The sequence below is a fragment of the Perissodus microlepis genome, chromosome 22 (assembly GCF_051167445.1).
Source record: "Perissodus microlepis isolate ML-2025 ecotype Zambia chromosome 22, ASM5116744v1, whole genome shotgun sequence".
Taxonomy (NCBI): domain Eukaryota; kingdom Metazoa; phylum Chordata; class Actinopteri; order Cichliformes; family Cichlidae; genus Perissodus; species Perissodus microlepis.
Genome location: NC_140481.1, coordinates 13,714,123 through 13,734,602, shown reverse-complemented (window position 1 = coordinate 13,734,602; position 20,480 = coordinate 13,714,123). Strand labels below are relative to the sequence as shown.

The 20,480-nt window shown below is 40.7% G+C and overlaps 1 pseudogene; it reads right to left on the bottom strand.

Moving 5' to 3' along the window:
* LOC146362693 (dynein axonemal heavy chain 3-like) overlaps positions 1-20,480 on the bottom strand; it is a 36,816-nt pseudogene that overhangs the window by 6,322 nt on the left and 10,014 nt on the right.

Here is a 20,480-nt window from a genome sequence, read left to right as displayed (position 1 = left end):
TTTGAATTATAGGGTTTGTTTTTTTTAACCAAGCAAGTCTTCTTCTTAAAATAATTTTCAGACCAAAACATTTTGTGGAATATTTTCCCCATGAAGCCCATAGAGAATAGTGAGATTTCACCAATGAGACCATAGTCTGGCGCCATCATAGCCACTGTACGGAAAGAGCCTGGAAGACTAAGACTGCCAGCTCGACATACAGTATATTTTATTCACCTTACTGTTTATATTATGTTAACAGTGTTGTTAGCCTGTATTAACTGTATATTCTGGTCTGATATGTACTGTGGGATTATAATATTATTTTATGCCATGTTAGACCCCTAATTAAAGATTGTGAATTATTATGTAGTTTTAGTTTGCATTATTCTCCTGAACTAGAAGAAGGTGATAACTATTACATTTGTTAAACTGATTTGCATTACATTAGACTGCTGATTTATTGTGAATGAATGATATTGTTTTATGATGCATTATACTGCTGAGTTATAAGAAATACTGTTCGCAGAAAGTCATCGCCTTATTTGTCTGATTAGAAGAGAACAGAACATACTGGAGAGGTTTTCTGCCCCATCTCAGCAGGAGCAGATAAACAGGGAGCCAAGGTCGTAGCTTAGGTGCTGTGTGAGAGAAAGAATGTGAATGATTAGGCTTTTATGATTAGGTGGGAGCCACTAGAGGCTATAAGAATTTGATCAATGCTCCACCATTTTGAGATCTGATGCTGTCTGCGTACGGTGTCCATTGCCCACGCGTGTGATCATTAAAATCATCGTTTGACTCAACCCGGCCGGACCAGTGTTGTTATTGTGGTTTTTCCTCTTGTATCCATCCCCAATATTTGAATCCGTAACAGTTTGGGGGCTCGTCCTGTGGTATTGGGGTGGAAGTTGGAGGTTTGGACGGTCCGAGGTTGTCGAACGGACAGGCACAAGCCAGTGGTCTGACGTGAGTGGGCATAAGCCGGCTTATACAAAGGTAAGGCACTACCTGTTGAATTATTTCCAAAGTGTGCCAAATTGGACATGAAAAAATTAAAGTCTACTCACTGAAATTACTGTTAGATGGCCTGTTTTGATTTTAATGAAAATCTCATGAGATTTGAAAGTTGAAGTTTGTAAGAAAAATACTGGGTTAGAGTCCCAAGGTAAAGTAAAACAGTGAAATTGGGTTAGAGTCCCAAGTAGTTTGGTAGGGAATTGGTCATTTTGTGGGTTAGAGTCCCAATTGGTCATAAGAGTGGACCTGAGTGGTCATTTTGTGGGTTAGAGTCCCCACTGATCACTAGGTTGCACCTGCCTCAGTCATACTCTTGTTTTGGGGTGTTGACTGTTGTTTCAAAGTATTATAAATTTTTCAAGAACGGCGGTGGAACCGCTAAGAGGCGCAGTCCTCAGAGGTAACGCTTGCCAAGGCCGGGGACGCCTAGGCCTTGTCCTCTTTGAGGGATAGTCAGTTGGTCACTGTGGAGCTTGGGGCACTCCAGAATAACTAGTGGTTGCACCACTTTACCGTTTGGAACGGTATCTGCGCTTTTTTGGACACTGTTAAATTGAGTTAGGGATTTTAGAAATTAGGCCAGAAACAGTTAGAGTCTGATACTGGTTAATTGATCACAAAAAAGTTGGACTTTCTTCGGTTGGACCCGTTAACTTAAATTTGTCAAAATTGTGTAGGCGCTAAAGCTGTCAGGCCTGAGAGTGATTGTAAATATAAGACGTCTTTGTAATATAAAATAATAGAGCTGTGTGTGAGACGAGGCTGTGTGTGACGTCAGCGCGCTGCAGCGCTGCGAGCTATTTTTAGACGGTGTGTGAACATGCAAATGAGGTGGCTGCTGTGAAGCGCACAGAGGACTTTTGCTTCCTGTTTAGCGTGTTTTTGAGTTTTATAATTATGATTTGCAAACAATGATACATGCCTGTAATTAAAACGCTGATTTTGCTGATTATAACATTACAAATAAGGTTTTGAATGACTAGGGTAAATGTTTGATGTTTGGCTGGGTTTTGATATAGAAGAGACAAATCGTGCATGATTTAGACCGGCACTTCAGTCGGCAGAGTAAGATTGAGTGATAAATACGGGGGTGATTTGTTTCAGTTTTGTGGTGTGAAGCAGGATTTATAAGATTTTTAAGTGGTTCTTGTTTCAGTTCAATAATATAAGCGGTTACATTTGATTTACGGTTGGTTTTATCATAATATAGGGTGTGATCAAGCACGAATTTCAGCACTAGAGGTGGTGTTGTAATTTCATTTTACTTAGATAAAAGGCATGCTTATTTCGGGGTCGTGCCGAATTAAAATTTCACCTATAGGGGATCTTCTTTACAGGAATTGCATTGGTCACAGTGAGTATGGATAAATGACTAAATACAGTGAATTTTCTTGAGGGTGTGTGTTTCTAGGGATAATTATTACTGGTTTTAAACATTCATATTAATGGAGGATTGTGGCTGATCTGTGGAGAGAGGACGTGAAGACAGCTTTGCAGCTGCTGGTGGTGAGCAGCTGTGTGTGTGTGACAGGAACTCTGCATGCCCATAAAAGGCAACTGCCTGACTGTGTGAAGTATGCACCAAGAGAGAGAGAGAGAGAAAAATCTAGGCAGATGAAGCAAATGGATGTTTTCAGAAAAGAAATAGTAAGTGAATGTTTTAGTGTGTTAATACAGGTGGATTTCTCTCAACCTGGAAACCTGAATACAGCGGCAAAAGGATAGATTAACAGAATTGGGACGACAGACAGGCCAAGCTTTGGCTCAAAAGGTTACAGCTTGACCCCAGCTTTGTCCCCACCCTGAAAAGAAGCTTAAAGGACATCTTCTCCTCCAGTTATCGGTTACCATCACTGGAAATTTTCAGGCAAGTTTTTGGCTGAATTGTTATTGGCACCATGTGTCCCTGAATCTCACAAGCAAGCTCTAACTCCTGGCTGAAGACATGGAATGCTGTTATTTAAGGTGGGAAATCAAAATTTGGGAAACAAAATAAAAACACACACACAACCAGAGAAATGTATGAGAAAGGCACGTGTTAGAGAAATGCCTTGTTTGAGAAAAAAAGTATAAAATAACCCACCTACAAACGCACACACACGCAATGAAAAAACAGCTTTGGGTGCCTTGAAAAGCGCTATATAAATCCAATCCATTATTATTATTATTATTATTACATTCATGAACACGTGAAGATTTTCCAGCAAGGTTAAAGCAGCGAAACTTAACATACACCTGTTGTTGAATGATAAAGTTTATCCACTACTAACAAATAAACTTTCTGGGTTGCAGGACAACAACTTAACTTCAAAAAAAAGACACTGGTCTGACCAACCAGTGATGACACGACAAATTTAGTGGTTAAATGATTCAAATTGTGACATGTTTTCTGCTGATTGATTAATACAAATGATTACTGAATGAAGGAAAATTCCTTTTTTGGGCTTTTGAACATGATCTTAAGAATTTTAACATGTACCTGTGTTGTCCTGTCAGCTTGGTGGGTTATGAGTTGATTATATGGTGAGAAAAAACAAAAAAAGGGGGAGAGAAGGCTGACACAGGGCCTGGCCCCGTTGTTTCTCCCCTCTCTGAATAACACAGCCAACACAACATCATTTTCCTGTTCATCTGTTTTTGTTTTGTTTTTGTTTTGTTTTTGTTTTTTCTCTTTATGCTTGATTACAGGCTGCTTTGTCAACTTGGAAAGCCGAGGCTGACCTGGACTCCTGCTCTCCCCTCTACCATCTTTGCTCTCTCCTGTACCATCTTTGATGTGACCCTGACCAAATGCTACAGCAGCTGGACCCACAACAACAACCTGAAAATGTCAACACTGCTGCAGGAAAACGATCTATGCAGCGGAGATGGAGAGCGTTAAATCCAAGGCCCGTTTCACTACACGGGGGAGATTTCCAGACAACTTCAGCTGACAGAGCTGTGACGAGACGCCCATTAAGCCCGGATGAAAAGTGAGGCCGAGCAAAAGAATGCTGAACTTAACAACTCTGCATTAAAACTGTGCAGGACAGTGACGGACCAACACGGATGATCGGGCAGCAAAAAGGGCGTGCCAGAGACAGGAGGAGTAACTGAGGTCAGGAGGCACCTCAGAATGGACAAAAGCACCAGAAGAAAATGAGCTGAAGGCACAGGTGTCGGGGCTTGGCCAGGAGCTGACCTCTGAGAAGAGCCAGACAGCAGAGCTGCAGAAGGCTGTGGAAGCAAAGAAAGGAAAACATCAATAAACTTCAATCTGACGTGTACCGAAAAGACTCTGAGGTTTCTGCCCTCAGTAAGAGCTCAAGGCATCAGAGCAGAAACTGAGCATGGCTCAGGAGGAGCTGGCTGCTAATCGAACCCATCAGTCAGGCTTAGAGTCCCAGATACAGGACTTGAAATCAGGCCGGAGCTTGCTGGAGCAGGAGGTCACCAGACGGGACAAGAAGCTCCAACAGCAGGAGCAAGCCCTGAAGGAGCTACAGAAGCAAAAGGGTCAAGTTAAGGAGGAGCTGGACAAGGAGAAGATGCAGAAGATACACTGGAGAAAAGGACTGCCTCAATTGGGGCCAGAATCAGTATGGACAGAACTTTGAGCAGCAGCATCAATGGATGCAAACAGACTGAAATGGAGGAGGGCAGGACCCCAGGGCACGCTTCAGGCCGTGGTTTACCCAGAACACCAGAACAGGAAAGTGATGAACACAAACACACACAAACACACACGAACACACACATCTACATACACTGACTCAGAATGAAGAGAAACACACATATGAACACATATGCACTCGTTGATTGAGTGAGAAATGACACACACACACACGCACACAAATCGAAATGCTGATTCAATTCACTGAGAAGTGATCCACACACACACACATGCACACGCTTGTGCAATGAAGAGTGATACACACACACGGTGATGCAATGAAGAATGCTTTACTAACAAATGCTTAAGCTGACATGCAAAATGCTGCACACAAACATCCAAATACAGAATCTGTTACAACAACAAGAAGCCATTGATTGTTTATTGGTTAAATGCATTTCATGTCACCAGAGGACATTTGTGTAGATTTAGGGGACGGGGTCTAGAGCAGTTTGGTTATGAAAACAATGCCTGTGTGTGATGTCTGTTTATGGCTCAAGGCCTCGACTGAATTGTTTATTGTGCTTCACACAGCCTGATAAGGAGCCGTGGTACAGAGTGAAAATGATGAATTAACGGTGTGAGTTTTACTTCGGAGCGCCACATTGTTGTGAGTGAGATTTAATTGAAGGAGGAACACACTGAAAAAAAAAAAAAAAAAAGGGGCCAGTTCCTGGATTTACGTAAGCATCTCGCGTGTATTTAACACAATTGCCTCGGGCTTTAAAGACCTGTACGAAAATTCAACAACTCGATTTGTTCTCATTGAGATGACACGATACAATCTAATAAGAGTGGTTAGTTGCTGAACTCACGGAATTCACAACACCGCATAAGATTTCAAACTGCAGGAAAATCACTGGAGTTATAAGAAGCAGACAACGACACACACACACCACATGCATGCTATTGCTATTTATTGTGGGTTAACCTGTCAAGGGCAAGAACAAAAGAATTCTGCATCAAATACAGGAAATCATAGCTTTCCTGTATTTCCTACATTGTTGGCATGCTGGTTAGTGCTGTTGCTCCACAGTAAGAAGGTCCTGGGTGCAAATCCACAGTCTGGCTAGTTTGCAGTGGTTTCTCTCTGGGTATTCTGGTTTCCTGCCACAGGGAAAAGTCATGTAGCAATTAGAGCTAGGTTAATTGATGATTCTAAATTATCCATGAATGTGAGTGTGAATGGCTGTTTGTTTCTATCTGATAGACTGGTCGGCTGTCCGGGGTGTACCCTGCCTGGTAACCTATCACTTTAGGGTTATTTCCCGGCCCTGCTGCAACCAGGATAAAGATAGGAGGATGGTAGTTGTTGTAGACCCATTCAATTTTTATGGTAACCAGGATCTAGACTTTGTTGAACCGTATGTTATATGAAGACAACATGTAGTATTTAAGTGACCAAGTAGTATTTGGATAAAAGTTATTGAATAGTGTTGAAATAAAATGACAGAATTGTGAAGGATTAGAATATTCCAAGAGCTCAACTTACTCCATTTGAACATGTTTCAATCGTGTTTTATGAACACAAAATGCACAGGTTTACTGAATATGAAAAGGTTGTGTTGATTTAACCCAGTTGTTTAAGTTTCTGCCAAAGCAGAATACATTTGTGTGCAACCAGTGTCCACTATTGAATCAAGTAAATCCAACATGTTTTTTTTCAGTGCAAAAAGGAGTTACGGTACCTGTATTCCTACACAATATTGTCCCGGGAGGGAGAAAAACTTTCTGGTGAAGTTTTGGTTGATTTTTGGGTTTTGCTTAACACTAGGTTTATTTTATTAGTGAGGTTTGGATTGTTTTCTTTTTCTAAGAGAGAGAAAGATGGTTTTATGCTTGGACATGTTTGCAATGGGCCCCAGTATTTGTTACTTTATTAGTATTTTATTGGTTACGTTTGTTTTTGCTTTTGTTACAGTGCACTGAAATAAGAACATCTGAGAGGTGTGATCCACCGGTGGTGATATTTTGGTATTTTGTGAGTTCCTGATTTAACAAATCAGCTCTTTAATCCAGGCCTGAGAGATTGAACTTTAAAGCGCTATAAAATATTCTTACTGGAAACAGTCGCAAAGTATTTTTCTCCATGATTGTAATGGGCTTGGGAGAAATTCACTTATATGGGACATTGATCACATGAGAAGTCCTGAGCCTAAAAGGATTGCAGCGAGTCAATCCAGTCCAAAAAACAAGGAACTGTTTTCCTTTAAAATGATGACGTCATCTTGCTGGTGATGGATGCTCGAATAGGTTGCGCGTGAGACTCCATTATCAGCAATATCTGGTATGAATGTGTGTGGATGTATGCATGTGACTGGACTGTGATGGACTAACGACTAAAAGTTTTAACTGACTTGATACTGAGACAAAAATGGTACCGACTTTAGGATTAGTAAATGTCCACAAACAATTCACCCAGCCTGTAAAAGAAGGGTGGATGTTTTGTCTTGCTTTGTTTTGTTTTTGCAGGAACAGAAGGATGACAGAGACTAAAGGGGGAGGCTGTAGCTTCACATGAGTGTGAACTGCAGACTTAACCCTTTGGTTGCTAATTTTGAGTTACTGATGTTTGCATTAAGAAAATTGTGTTTTAGTAGCTGTGTTTTAATTAAGGTATCACATTATATTGTTGGGAATGTTAAATGCTAAAGTGAAGAAAAGGTTGGATTTCACTCATGACTGAACATGTTATTATTAACCATAGCAGGCCACTGTAAAGAGTCAATTAACTTTTATAGAGGGAAAAAAAAAAAAGCCAAAAAAACTCTATTAATATCTATGAATAACAGGGAAATGGTGGACTTGTCACATTCAAAATGGAAATATGTAATAATAAACACTGGTCCCCGTCATTTAGGTGCTTTCTTGAAATAGTCAGCAATTTAAAAGTAGGATAGAACCGACAGGGGCATGTGATAGTGGTGCTGCACAAGAACAAGAGCAAAATAAAGAAGGAAAAATTATTGTGTTTAGTTTTGATAAATTCAAATTAAAATGTACCATTACACTCAGAGGATCAATATGAAATTCAATATATGCTAATTTTGTATGAAGTACATGACTGATAACTGTTCTGTCCTGAGCTTTTGTTTTTACAGCACCCACTTGACCACACCAATAGTTTCTTGCCACCAAAAGGGGGTACTTGCAAAGAATAGGGAGGAATATCATCAAAACTGGGAAAGGTAAGCCCCGAAGGGGGTGATAACACCATAACTTTCACTTATGGTCAAATTCTTAAAATTTGACCCCAAACATGAAAAATTCTTCAAACATTTAGAGACAGAGTGGAGTTCTAGATAAATATAATGTGCCAAACCACATGCGGATGGAGAGTTGGAATCGATAAGATGGTGAAATAACACGCAGTAAAATGTTGATCATGTTGATTATGTTTATTCCAGTGTGCAGAGCAAGGTTATTATCGTTAACGAAAACTAACGAAATAACGAAAACTAGAAGTGAAAAAACATTTTCGTTAACGGAAAAAAATAAATAAAAAGAAAACAAAAAAGGAAAACTAACTAAAACTGTAATGAGTGTTCACAAAACTAACTAAAATTAACTGAATTTGTAGCAAAAATGTGTTTCGTTTTCATTGATGTGTGCGTGTCCTACAATAGTCAAGGGTGAAAATAAAGTTTTGTTTCCAGATTTTTTCTCTTTTGTTAAAATGAGTGGTTTTAATTATTTTCGTACACACCTTGCAAATGTGCTTATAATGAGTTGGCACTCGGTCTTTTGAAGGTCATAAGCTTCGTTCGGCGTGATGGTCCGGACTGATATATTGCAGGTATTGACTTTGAGTGCAGAGGGCTAAATGCAAACACGCTTACACACACATAGGATATGATTAGAATAAGTCCCTGGGACATTCTGAATATTCTAAACCAATTCTGAATCACCAGAAGGTCAGTAGATAACAACAGTAGATTATTAGGGCTAGGCAGAGAGGTGTTTTGGTTTTCTGTCCCTTACAGAGAAAGGAACAGACACCAGATGAGGTCACAGATATATGAGGATCCTTTGCAGCAGAGACAGACACAGTGACTGCCGGGACACCAACTGGGCTCAAGTGTCATGGCGTTTGGGCTCCGATTAGTCACCTCAAAAGGATGGATCCCATAAACACAGCAATAACCATGAAGGGGTTGGCGGAAATCCAGGAACACCAGACCAACGAGGTTCGAGAGGCTCTTGGTCAAAAGGGGGACACGTTCCTGTTCCTTTTTCTGGGGGACACAGTTGTAACCCGAGGATACACAGATCGTTGTTTGAAATCGGGGCAGAATAATCCCCTGATCTGTGCAACGACTGGAGGGTTGTCTAACCCCTGAGGTTGAAAAAAGAAGAGCAGAGGATCACCCGACTGGAAGACACTGGTGGCTGCAGCAATAAAATAAAGGCTAAAAGCTCCTCGGACAGAGGTTCTAGTCTGAGTACATTTGAAGGGTATAAGGTAGCACCGAAATAAAGCTGTGGGAGAACTGGGGAGTGTCATCTGTACCTGCTATTGTTGTAATAATAGTTTTTCTTGCATCTGAACTGTGCAGACACAGAGGTCATCTCACACATGGTTCACCCAACAGGGGGACAAAGGGCCTCAGGCGTAAGAAGAAATGAACCCGGCAACACTGGATTGCAGGGTGTAGGTGAGCTCTTTATTCTAAAGAGCTCAACAGGGGGAGTGTGGGATTATAATATTATTTTATGCCATGTTAGACCCCTAATTAAAGATTGTGAATTATTATGTAGTTTTAGTTTGCATTATTCTCCTGAACTAGAAGAAGGTGATAACTATTACATTTGTTAAACTGATTTGCATTACATTAGACTGCTGATTTATTGTGAATGAATGATATTGTTTTATGATGCATTATACTGCTGAGTTATAAGAAATACTGTTCGCAGAAAGTCATCGCCTTATTTGTCTGATTAGAAGAGAACAGAACATACTGGAGAGGTTTTCTGCCCCATCTCAGCAGGAGCAGATAAACAGGGAGCCAAGGTCGTAGCTTAGGTGCTGTGTGAGAGAAAGAATGTGAATGTTTAGGCTTTTATGATTAGGTGGGGGCCACTAGAGGCTATAAGAATTTGATCAATGCTCCACCATTTTGAGATCTGATGCTGTCTGCGTACGGTGTCCATCTCCCACGCGTGTGATCATTAAAATCATCGTTTGACTCAACCTGGCCGGACCAGTGTTGTTATTTTGGTTTTTCCTCTTGTATCCATCCCCAATATTTGAATCCGTAACAATACCTTTAGGTTGTCAGGAAGCTCAGCCCTGCCAGCATAACCAGGGTTCATGGTGATAAAGACAGATAATGAAATGCCCAAAATTAATTGAGTATTTCTCTGCAATTACAAACTTTGTGTATACAATCATGGTATCAAAATAAAGCTAACATTTGTGAAATTTCATCAGAGGTGTAAATATTGCAGCAGATATTACTGTGTCAAAGTTACTGAGACTGGAACACAAAAAAAGTAAGTAGATTTTATCCTCGCCTCATTTTTTAAATTTATTTTTTAGCATATAAACCTTTTAGGTATTAAAGAGCAGAAATTAATTAATTTATTAACAGGCCTAAAAATGCTTGGTTTTTTATATATATATATTTTTGAAGAATTAACTACACATTTACATGGCAATGGGCCTTTTCTGCCGGGCGCATGGAGCGTTTAGTTGGCCTCTGGCCCTTTAAACTCTGAAGGGCTGTAACTTTCTTTTGGCCAATTTGCATGATTGACACCTCTTTTTTAATCATTTGAGCCAATAGGATCACAGTAACGATGCCCATTCACGTCACTTCAACCAATCAGAAGTTGCAAAGCCAAACCTGTGGGCCCAAATTTACTGCATGTGGCGCCTAGGTGGGTCTAAAATGGAGGTTGTTGACGGAAATGGCTCTGATGCGGCTAGTTAACCGTGGTAACTGCTGAGGATCACGAGGCTACCGGCTACAATAACGGAGGAAAACGTTATTTTCGCCAATTTCTGTCTTAGCATTTGCACCGCTATGTGTTTTGGTGGTCTTCTTTTGTGGCTCTTTCAGTGAATTTTGGTCAGAACATGGTGAAACTTGGTGTTTGGAATCAGTGATAGCTCTGGAAGATAACTAGCCTTTCTTTAGCTGGTGTTCTGACAAAACACCCTACCTATCAAGCTGTCCTACTTGTTGTTACTGCGCATGCGCACAACTCAAAACAGCCGTGTTTTTGGTGTTAATTGTACACATACCTATTATTTGATCCTACCCCGATCTCGTGCGTGCGAAATAGGGTTAGTGTTATATTTTTACTTCTTTATTACAGTTGATACTTGTTTTCCTTAAGCTGTTGTCATCTAACACGTGTTTTGTTTTGTTTTGTGCAAAAATACTCCAATTTGGAGTCTCAATTGAAGTCATATTTCAAGTCTTGATTTAGTACTTCTAAACTTCTGTAAACTGGCATAAAGTGTAAACCTTGTCAATTAATTTTAGTCCTCCTGCAGTGTCCATGCTCTGTTGTTATGTTGAAGAAAGTAATATTGTACTACATACTTGTTAATTGAGTGATAATGTTGTTTAATTTCTAAATAAATAAAAGCAGGTGGCACGTTTTGATCAGTGTGATTTGGCAATCAGAATGTCCTACCTATAGATATGTACGATGGAGGCATATACTACGTAAGGTAGTATATTCCGATAAGGCAGCAGGGATTGATAGACATGACTATAAATTTACGCTTCAGTAGGATGTTTTGACAAAGTAGGATGTTTTGTCAGAAAACCGGTTACATTAACTCTGAAGAATTTCTGGTTCTGTTTTGTTTGTTTAGCGGACTTTTGCGCATTTAGGTAACAGCTCTTTTAATCATGGCTTGTTTTCCTTGTGTTTGGTGGTTGTAGAAATGGTTTATATGAGGTTTCAGCTGAGATTCAGAGGGTTCTGTGGATACCACACATGTCAGGACTTATATTTCTGACCCCGTGTTATAACCGATTAAACGTGATCTATTTAACTTTAAAATTTTCCATCTTCTTTCCCTCTGACAAGGTTGTACATTGCTTCTTGTTGTTTTGATCCCTCTAACACCCCAGGACCCACCTGTAAGCTCGAGGGGGAGAATCTGTTTCTAACGTATTATAGAGGAAGACCGCATTTATACTATATTAGGTTTAAATAGGGTTCGTTTCAATTGTAAACTGGTTCTCATATGGCACAAACATATCTCAGTCACGCATTCGTACACACATTTGGCCTAATTCTTTACCTCAACACGATTAAATTAATTCAAACATGCCCAAGCTCCCGACTGAGCAAGTCCTTTTAAGAATTTACTCATGGCCTTGTAGTCCAGACCATCTTTTTTTTTTTTTTTTTTCCATTCCAGAAATTCAGTAACCAACATATAAACAGACCATCTGATCAGTTGAACACCACACAAAAACGTGATAACAAAAGTCCAGTCCTCAGTCCGCGAGCTGAAGCCCCCAAGGGTCCCAATCAGTCTCCGCTACACTTAAGGCCACTAAAAGTCTGCCGAACTCCACCAGTGGGGCCAGGCCAACAGCATCCTCACGTAGTGTCCTCTGCCACTCTGCTACCACTAGACACAGGAAAGCAGCGGCAGTCACCCTTCCTAATTTACCGGGGATGTCTTTATGCATTTTAACAAATGGGACTTACCCCGCGAGGGGGGAGTTCCAAACTCCGCCCGCCGCTGATCCGTGCCTTAAGCTTTTTAGCTGGCGTCTTGCTACCACCTGGAAGAAGTCTGCCACCCACGGACCGAGGGCCCTCTCTCCTTCTCCTGCGACAGCAGCCGTGACCTGCTGCCTTCGGCTGGGTCCTCTTTTTATATTTTATAGCATTGCACTTCAAGCTAAAACCATAAGTGACCAAACCAACTGAAAGTTATCTATAGCAGCGATCAGTAAGCGGTGTGATGACCAGACGGGGGGAATTGCCCAGATATTCCCCACAAGGCTGCCCGCTGGGATTGAAATGATGGGACGAGGCGTGAGTTTCTCAAAATGGGCTCATTGAGTCAGCACGGAGAAGATCTTGGAGAATGCACGGCTGCCGTGAATACTCAGAACAAGACCTCTGAGTGAAAAACTGGATTACATCTGGAGGGGCTAGCTCGAACAACACCTTTGAGCGCAAATTCGATCACATCTTGGGGAAGTGCACTGCGGTCGTGAGTTCTCAGAACCTGCTCTTTGAGCAAAAAGAATGACAACATCACGGAACGTAAGTTTGGATAACATCATAGAAAGCTCACGGCTCTCCAACGGGAGATTGAGAGACCAGTGTTGGACTGTTAGAACAGCTTTGAAATTCATATGAGTTGTTCGCACTAAAGTAAAAACTATCATCACTTCATGCGGAGACCCCTTCGGCGCCAGCTGCGGCCTCAAGGCCGGAGCTGAACAAAACACCCTGATAACAACTGTGTTTAGACTGTTCCCCCCATTCCATGCAAGGCCACCTGGGTTGGCTGGAAGACTGTTTACTTAGCCTCACGGGGCGAAGGACACTGTCTCAGCTTAACTCTGGACACACACACACACACACACACACATACACTGATATGTACACAGTGATCCCCCCTCCCTTTCCAAACGCCTTCGATGCTTGTGCCCTACCGGGGAAGATGGCAGTCAACTGGACCAGCGCAGACATGCTGCAGGACCTGATGCGCTGTCTACACCGGCTCTCTCTTACCCTTTACCCGCCCCTGTTGCTTGTCTTGTGTTTCTATGGTGTATTTATAGTCATGTGCTTTTTGTGCTGAGGTGTTTTTTCTGTTATCAAACTGTTCTCCCACTAGGAGCTCAGTCTGAGTGGAGTTTTTTTTCTCCTCCTCTTACCTCATGTTATGTATTTTCGTTGTTTTTTTCCTATCAGCCTACCTTTCTGACATGTCTCCCCAATGTGATGTTTGTGTAAAGTTGGTCAGAAAGTTCCTTTGTAAGTGCGCATGCGCCATTAGCGTCCTGCCTGCTGTAACCCTAATTTCCTTCGGGATTAATAAAGTATTCTGATTCTGATTCTGATTCTGATATTCATAGCCATATTTCAAGCAGGTTGTAATCATCCGCAACATCACTTCTCCATCCTCCCAAAAGTAACGCAACTGAGAAATCCACGCAAAGTCATTCAGTGAGGAGATACTGTCCTCTGCAAGTTTTGCCACAACATCTCAAGCTAGGAGAGAAAAAGCAAAACAGGTTAAACACAGATAACATATTATGTTAAAACAAAATCTAATAATTTTGATATTTAGAAATTAGAATGAACATCAATCGCAGTAAGAGCACCAAGGGTCATCCTTGCCCCTCCAGGGAACTTCCCACGCACCAGGTCCACAATGTCAGCAATCTGGACATTGCAATTCTCCACATAGGCCTTTGGAAGATGAAACCAATAAAAAATTTTAAAAGAAGTTTTAAGTTTTAAAGAAACCCACACAGTATCATTTCATAATTAGATTTTTTTTCAACTTTTACATTTTTTTTAAAGACTGACAGGCAGAGGGTTGGTCTGGATGGCTTCAGACACTTGGCTGGTCTAAGAGGCACAAATAAAAACTTGGCCAGGCCACTGCAACACCCACTTCTTCCGGGGAATCTACATGAAACAAAATTCAGATAAGTTTGAACTCTTGATAAAATAACTGAAAACACTATTTGAATATTTGAATCAGGATGATAGGAGTTATAGTATTCTTTAATCATATTTTATAACCCCTCTATATTTTAAAGGGGTCTATCCTATGCTTTCTCTAGATCCACAAAGACTCACTGCAGCTCCTTCTGACCTTCTCTATACTTCTACACACAGGCTAGGACGCCTGTGATTGTACATTAACATAAAACTGTTGTCGGAACCATACTGAATTTCACCAGAGAAACACACACACACACACACATATGAAGAGAGAGAGAGAGTATGCATAGTATGCAAACGGCTACCAAACAGCCATCATAATTTGTCATACAATGAGAACAGGACAAATCAACAATTGACAATCTGTAACATAATGTATTCTTTTGGAGTTTAGTCTGTTACTGTTCTTTTCTTTTTGGAGCAACTGTAACGCACATAATTTCCTTAGGGATTAATAAAGTATTCTGATTCTGATTGTTTCAGGGTGACCTGCCATTATCCAATGACACATCTGCTTACCTGTATCTTTTGCTCGTTTCTCCTCCTCTTCTTTTCTATTTTTTCTAAACTGAGCACCTGATGGCTTTGAACTTTTCTTGTCCATCTTCCATTGGTTTTAATTTTGCACTCCAGTATGAACACAAATCCCCCAACTCGAGGATCGATCGCCACAACATAACCTAATAGACCTACACCTTAGTTCACAGATTCGCTTTGTCTAGGGTGAATTTCTGGGATTTCGCACAACCCAGGATTCAAAACATGAATCCATAATGGGCTTGGATTTACAACATTATGAATGAAATGTGCTCTATTTGGAAGCAGCCCCCCCCCCCCCCCCCCTCCCTTTTCGATGGGTTGTGTGTAAGACTTTAAATCATCAAACTGTAAATTATACATTTTAAATTGTTATTGATCCCTTTACCTCTAGTCCTAAAGTGTATATTTATTTTCTTACTCTTCTTATATTTATTGTTTGTTTACTTGAACTGCTGTAACTGAAGCTTCGTCGTCTCGTCTCTCTATATACTGGACTGTATGTAGCGGAGATGACAATAAAGTTTAGGCTACTTTGACTTCAGCAGCGAGCAGGCGCACCGAGGGCTCTCGCGCTCACTTTTCGCGTATAGAATTTCGAAAAAACATCGGTGCAAATTATAAGTCTGTATCATGATGTCTGGTGTTTTCGTTGTTTTGTTTTTATTTTGTTTTATTTTGGTTATTAGAAGCTGCTCGAGCCAGCCAGAGAATCCCCCGCCGCCCCGCCCTCTCCTCCCTGTGCCGCAAGCAGCAGGCGCACCTCGCAAACGGAGGGCGCCCTTACTCCCAGCAAATGGGCGATAGAAAGCCGATCGGTGCCTACGACATTCCCAATATGCGCTGGCTGACGTCGGGGCAGCTTGAGTACGAGCAAATTTTTTTTTTTGCCTATGCCCGTGATGCCGCCCCCCACCACGATGCCACCCCGGGCAACCGCCCGTGTCGCCCGTATCAAAAACCGCTACTGCTTCTACATCAACACTCTTAAAGCAAAAAAATAATTTGGCATGAAGTCGCACTGCTGCTCGCTGATCATCACCCATCTTCTTAACCTAGCTTCAACAACTATTTCACATATCTTCTCACTTTATTGTGTTATTTGTGTCTTCCACAACGTTTTTCATTAGTTATTCCTGTATACCTCAGCATACTGAATGGCTCCTTGATGGATGACATGCCGAACACTTCTGAGCATTGGGTTCTCCACCTGCAGCAACCATTTATATCACTACGGTCGGGCACCTGGTGTTCACGCGTGACCCCGCCAAATTGTCTGTCGCTCGGGAGGAGTTTGCGACCATGGAGCGCCTGGGCATTGTGCAGTGTTCGACTAGTGCCTGAGCTTCCCCATTACACATGGTGCCCAAATCTGACGGTCGGTAGCGACCTCAAGACAGATACATTAGCATTCCTTATCCTAAAAACAAGATAAAGAGTAAAGTAAGCATTTATTTTGTTAGGAAAAGATTTGATGGGCATACAAGTCAGAGTAGCATAATCCAAGAGGAAGCTGAGATGCCTGGTTGCCTCATCAACCTCGTCTATCAGCTTGTGAATGGTCACATCCCTGGTGTTTTTAATGTACTGGTTAAGAGACAGCAACTCTTCTGAAGTTTCGGGGTGCCTCTGACCATCTTCGTAATTTCCTCATACATTTTACATATCCCAGTGAAAAAAAGGACAGCTGACCAACCATTTTTCCAGCAAACCTTAGAAGTGATAATAATAAAAAGTCACACAATATGGCCTCTGCACTATGTGAAGTGAAAAACTGCAAAACAAAAGTATAACGATGTAAATCAGATATGAAACAGGAATCTATTTTATGCATATGAAATATGTAAAATAGTAACACAACACATGCTAACACTGTTTTGCTGTATACCTTAGCTTGAGCTGGATAAATCTTCTCTGTCAAGGGCACTGTCTCCTTTTCAGTTGATATTTTGCCAGTAATCGCCATGTCCTCAGTAAATTCCAGCTTTGCTATGCCTTCAAAACACTTCTTCAGGTGGGGTTGGACACACAGGGGGTCTCTGGTCTGTGACAGAATCTCCAGGAGCTCGTCATTAGACCGAAAGAAGAATCTGGAAACACGGTGAACAAAGAAAGCTGAAACAGCCACTTGAGAAGATCCTTAACAGTATTTCTAATATTAGTCAATTAATTAAGTAACTCTTCCATATTTATTTTTCTGTATTAATGTAAGATTTTCCTACAGGCATCTACAGCACTGTAGATGTTTCTGCTTTACGTTAGTTCTATTTTTTTATTTATTTTTATTTAGCAAACATAGACTGTCAATGTGTATTTTGGCCTACAAACAGGAGTCAAAATAGCTAAAATATCAAATATCTGAAAGTACTATCAGTGCCACTGCCTTGGAAAATAGAGCCTCTTCTTTTCCAGGTAGGTATTGAGGCCTTTTTGAATGTCATCCAGAAGCACATTGGACTCCTGCAATTGTTCCAGCATGGGCTGGCCCGTAGCCACTAACACACGCATATCCTTAACCTGGAAAGTGTTATCACACAGAATTCGAAAAAAAAATTCATGAGATCCAATTACAGAAACTAAAACGCCTTTTGACAGTGTCATAGGGATTATACCGCCTCCGTCATGATATTGTTCCAGTAGCTGTCCACAATGGCAAACTTGCGTCCCTCCTCAGGCATCTGGGCAACGATGTCCTCTGAGCTGAAGATGGGCTCAAGGTAGAGCCACATAGCCTGACACTTCAACATGGCATCTAGTATGTCCTGCATACGTCCTGCAGCTTGTCCTCCCATTGCTATTTAAGAAAGTATCAGTAAGAATAACAGCATTTAAAACAAGCTTTTGTTGTATCTCATAGTCATAGCATTTCTAATGTAGAATTTACCAACAACTAAATTCAGATAAATGTCTTAAAGAATAAATACAAGACTAGACATGTACATAACTGTAATATTAGCATGGGAGAGCATAAAAATGGAAATTCAGAAAAATATACACTAAAAGGATAAATATATTGTAATTTCTTTGCCTGAGGCTGTGCTTAAGCAGGTCAAGTAATTTTGTTCTTGTTGGAAATAGAGCTTGCATATCACTTACTCAGACCGCTTTTTAAATGGAAGTGCACGCTAATCCCACAGATGTTTGAATTTGAATTTTAGCAGTGCCAGTGCCCCATTATTACATCTAGTACGCATTCAAATACAAATATTAAAATCAAAGTAAAACACCTGCATCCATTATAAAGCAGCAGGAGTGAGCCATCTGCAGAGTTTCATGTTTATGTAATTACACACTAGTCACAGTGGCACTATTTTTGCATGCAAAATGTTGGAACAACATGAACAGTAGTGCTGCTGCTTTATTCTATAAGCAAGGAGAGAATGAAGAAATCATGTCTGCTCCATATCTAGCAAAGCCTGTTCTTTGTTGATATGCTGCATGGAGGAAGAACAACAACAATCGTGCAGCACCCTCTGGCCATACAGGATAAAGAAAGGTCTATGTTTTAACAGGTACAAAAACTATTTAAGCTACATTACCAAATGAAAAGATAACATGTGTACTTTAAGGGAAGTAAGAATGTAGCCTCTCTGACCTCCAGCTCAGTGACAGCATCTACCAGGTTGGTAGTGATTTGAGTGAGATTTCTCACATTGTTCTTTATTTCCTCCATGTTCATCAGTTTCTTTTTCTTAAAAGCCAGAATCTCTTTCTGCACATCTTGCAGCCTCTGGTTAAAGCTAAAGACCCTGAAACAGTCAAATGGGGACAGGGCAGTCAGTTTGAATTGTTGGTATTTACATTAAAAAGAAGCTGGGAAAACAGACAGTAAAGCTGCATTTCTTCCTCTTGAAAAGTACAAATTCTAGTGTAAAAAAAATACGTGAGATGGCTGGGAGAAGCTGAGGAGGGACAAACAAGAGGCAAAAACTGTACGTGTGAAATCAGAATTGCAAAGTGTTTGCCCTCTTACCTTGTTTGAAGGTGGTCCTCAATCTGTTTTCTGATTATTTCCAGAGTGGCTCTGCTGTCTTCAAGCTCAGTCACGATCTCTTCTGTAGTTTCTGGGGTGCCTTTGACCATCTTAGTAATTTCCTCACTCTTTTCACATATCCTAGTGGAAAAAAAGGACAGCTGACCAACCATTTTCCCACCATACCCTAAAAGCGATAACAGTAAAAAGTCACACAATATGGCCTCTGCACTATGTGAAGTGAAAAACTGCAAAAAAAAAAAAAAAAAGTAAAACAATGTAAATTAGATATGTAAATCTATTTTTTACATATATGAAATATGCAAAATAGCATTTTTTGTGTTTCTAGCTAACACTGTTTTGCTGTATACCTTAGCTTGAGCTGGATAAATCTTCTCTGTCAAGGGCACTCTCTCCTTTTCAGAGCTGATATTTTGCCAGTAATCGCCATGTCCTCAGTAAATTCCAGCTTCGCAATGCCTTTAAAACACTTCTTCAGGTGGGGTTGGACACACAGGGGGTCTTTGGTCTGTGGCAGAATCTCCAGGAGCTCATCATTAGACAGAAAGAAGAATCTGGAAACACAGTGAACTGATGACACTGTAATTAATAGATACACTGTTTTTAATTCTTTACAATCAGATGCTGACTTTCCTTCTTTCGTAAGAGAATGCTTTCTTTTTAGATCATATATTTAGATACTATTGTTCTAATTGTATTAACATATAAATATATTTTGATACTTTCTTGTATCCGCAAATTATATTTGTGTCAATTTGTCCATTTTCTTAGCTGCTTATCCAATATAAGGTAAAGGGGTTGCTCAAGCCTGTCCCAACTGTGACAGTACATCCTGGATAGGTGGTCAAAAAAAAACCTTGTCAGTTTTTATCAGCAATGCACAGAAGACATTGTGTACTTTGATGCCACTATAGTAAGAAAAGAAAGTGCTGGAATGCCACCATACTATGTGTATGAGTGGGTTGTCAGAAACCCATCCAAAGGTGCACCTCCTCTTCCTGTTGCTACATATGTCATGTGTGACCATATTGCAGCCTCTGTAACATACTTCTTGCAGGCCTTTCAGACAGATCTGGTGAGAGCTTTTGTAAATCGGTCATGTTCATGTGCGATGGATCACTAGTACTCCTCTGATCCATTTCCATCACATTCTGCAGAACAAGTCGTGAGGATCTGCTGCAGAAGAACTTTCTCTTGCTCACTGGCAAACATTCATCACAGACATTCAACGTTCCCATTCTTCATCGGTATTTGAGCCACGTCATGAAAAATGCCAAGGACCTTTGTAAAAAACAGTATGCACATTTACATCAATAATTCTTTGAGAATATAACATTTCTAATTTAAAGGTACTACTAACAGTGATTCCATTTACTTCTTTCCCCAGCATTCCAGAGAACTACAGGCTTGGAATGCATCTATTTGGGCTGCTTGCATGTTGTGCTAACTTAAAAGACATGGATGAGGTTGTCCATAGTGCAGCAGTAGTGTTTTGCAGTCCTTGTAGTGGAAGGAATATAACAAAGCACTACAACAACCTGAAACTCCTTATGCAAAAAAGGGGGACCCTAGATGTGGATGAAAAGACTGTGATTGCTGAGGACTACAAGGTTAACTTATATTTATTAGTAA